Raw genomic sequence first — 3,283 nt, forward strand, 5'->3', positions numbered from 1 at the left:
TTCTCTCGAAAGAATATGTAAGAATACCACGTTATAAAGCAACACAGTGCTGCAGAGTAAAGACAAATACATAAGTAAGGGAAACACTTTACGAGAAGAAATAATGCATCGTACAAAATTAGCTTGTATCTCCTAAACAACACGATAAAACTCAAAAATATTTGGTGTGGCGTGTATGTCTAAACGTTTAGCTTCAAAGGAGAACCCACAGGTGAATTTTCTTTCGTCAAAATTTGTCAGAAAACCACGTTTTAAGGAAATCCAGCATTGTGCTAAATTATCTTGTTTTTCTTAACAACACGTTGTAACTCGAAAAGCTTTGGTGTTGCGTGTATGTCTAAGCATGTAGCCTCAAAAGAGAACGCACAGGAGAGTTTTCTCTCGAAAGAATATGTAAGGATGCCACGTTATAAGGAAATACAGTGTTGCAGAGTAAAGACAAATACATACATATTGGAAACACTTTATAAGAGAAATAACGCTTCTTGCCAAATTAGCTTGTATGTCCTAAACAACACGTTGTAACTCGAAAAGATTTGGTGTGGCGTGTACGTTTAAATGTGTAGCCTCAAAAGAGTACCCACAGGAGAGTTTTATTTCGTCAAAATTTGTCAGAAAACCACGTTTTAAGGAAATCCTGCATCGTGCGAAATTATGTTGTTTTTCATAAACAACACGTTGTAACTCGAAAAGCTTTGGTGTTGCGTGTTTGTCTAAGCATGTAGCCTCAAAGGAGAATGCACAGGAGAGTTTTCTATCGAAAGAATATGCAAGAAAACCACGTTATAAGGAAATACAGTGTTGCAGAGTAAAGGCAAATATGTACGTTATGGAAACACTTAAACTTCATGAGAAGAAATAACGCATCGTAAAAAATTAGCTTGCATCTCCTAAACAACACGTTGTAACTCGAAAAGATTTGGTGTGGCGTGTACGGCTAAATGTGTAGCCTCAAAAGAGAACCCACAGGAGTATTTTCTTTCCTCAAAATTTGTAAGAAAACCACATTTTAAGGAAATCCCGCATTGTGCTAATTTATCTTGTTTTTCCTAAACAACACATTGTAACTCGAAAAGCTTTGGTGTTACGTGTATGTCAAAGCGTGTAGCCTCAAAAGAGAATGCACAGGAGAATTTTCTCTCGAAAGAATATGTAAGAATACCATGTTATAAGGAAATACAGTGTTGCAGAGCAAAGACAAATACGTACTTATTGGAAACACTTTATGAGAGAAATAACGCATCTTGCAAAATTAACTTGTATGTCCTAAACAACATGTTGTAACTCGAAAAGAACGCACAGGAGAGTTTTCTCTCGAAAGAATATGTAAGAATACCACGTTATAAGGAAATACAGTGTTGCAGTGTAAAGACAAATACTTACTTATTTGAAACACTTAAACTTTAGGAGAAGAAATAAGGCATCGTACAAAATTAGTTTTGGTGTGGTGTGTACGTCTAAACGTGTAGCCTCAAAAGAGAACCCACAGGATAATTTTCTTTCGTCAAAATTTGACAGAAAACCACGTTTTAAGGAAATCCCTTATTGAGTACAACATGTTGTTTAGGAAAATCAAGATAATTTTGCACGATGCGGGATTTCCTTAATACATGGTTTTCTGACAAATTTTGACCAAAGAAAATTCTCCTATGGGTTCTCTTTTGAGGCTACACATTTAGACGTACAGGCCACACCAAATCTTTTTAAGTTACAACGCGTTGTTTAGGAGATACAAGCTAATTTTGTGCGATGCATTATTTCTTCTCGTAAAGTGTTTCCAATACGTGCGTATTTGTCTTTACTCTGCAACACTGTATTTCCTAATAACGTGGTATTCTTATATATTCTTTCGAGAGAAAACTCTCCTTTGCATTCTCTTTTGAGGCTACACGCTTAGAAATACACGCAACACCAAAGCTTTTCGAGTTACAACGTGTTGTTTAGGAAAAACAAGATGATTTCGCACGATGCGGGATTTCATTAAAACATGGTTTTCTGACAAATATTGACGAAAGAAAACTCTCCTGTGGGTTCTCTTTTGAGGCTACACGTTTAGACGTACATGCCACACCAAATACTTTCGAGTTACAACGTGTTGTTTAGGAGATACAAGCTAATTTTGCAAGATGCGTTATTTCTCTCATAAAGTGTTTCCAATACGTACGTATTTGTCTTTACTCTGCCACACTGTATTTCCTTATAACGTGCTATTCTTCCATATTCTTTCGAGAGAAAACTCTCCTGTGCGTTCTCCTTTGGGGCTACACGCTTAGACATACAGCCAACACCAAAGCTTTTTGAGTTACAACGTGTTGTTTAGGAAGAACAAGATAATTTCTCACGATGCGGGATTTCCGTAATACGTGGTTTTCTGACAAATTTAGACGAAAGAAAATTGTCCTGTGGGTTCTCTTTTGCGGCTACACGTTTAGACGTACAGGCCACACCAAATCTTTTCGAGATACCACGTGTTGTTTAGGAGATACAAGCTAATTTTGTACGATGCTTTATTTCATCTCATAAAATTTAAGGGTTTCCAATACATACATATTTGTCTTTACTCTGCAACACTGTATTTCTTTATAACGTGGTATTCTTACATATTCTTTCGAGAGAAAACTATCCTGTGCGTTCTCTTTGGAGGCTACATGCTTAGACATACACGCAACACCAAAGCTTTTTGAGTTACAACGTGTTGATTAGGAAAAACAAGATAATTTCGCAAGATGCGGGATTTCCTTAAAACGTGATTTTCTGACAAATTTTGACGTAAGAAAATTCTCCTGTGGGTTCTCTTTTGAGGCTACACATTTAGACTACACGCCACAACAAATCTTTTTGAGTTACCTCGTGTTGTTTAGGAGATACAAGATAATTTTGTACCATGCGTTATTTCTTCTCATAATATGTTTCCAATACGTATGTATTTGTCTTTACTCTGCAGCAATATATTTCCTTATAACATGGTATTCTTACATATTCTTTCGAGAGAAAACTCTCCTGTGCATTCTCTTTTGAGGCTACCCGCTTAGACACACACCCAACACCAAATCTTTTCGAATTACAATGTTTTGTTTATGAAAAACAAGATAATTGCGCACGATGCGGGATTTCCTTAAAACGTGGTTTTCTGACAAATTTTGACGAAAGAAAATTCTCTTGTGGGTTCTCTTTTGAGGCTACACGTTTAGAGGTACACACCACACCAAATCTTTTCGAGTTACAACGTGTTGCTTAGGATATACAAGCTAATTTTGTACCATGCGTTATTTCTTCTCATAAA

This window comes from Apodemus sylvaticus, unplaced genomic scaffold, assembly GCF_947179515.1.
Source record: "Apodemus sylvaticus unplaced genomic scaffold, mApoSyl1.1 scaffold_55, whole genome shotgun sequence".
Lineage (NCBI taxonomy): Eukaryota > Metazoa > Chordata > Mammalia > Rodentia > Muridae > Apodemus > Apodemus sylvaticus.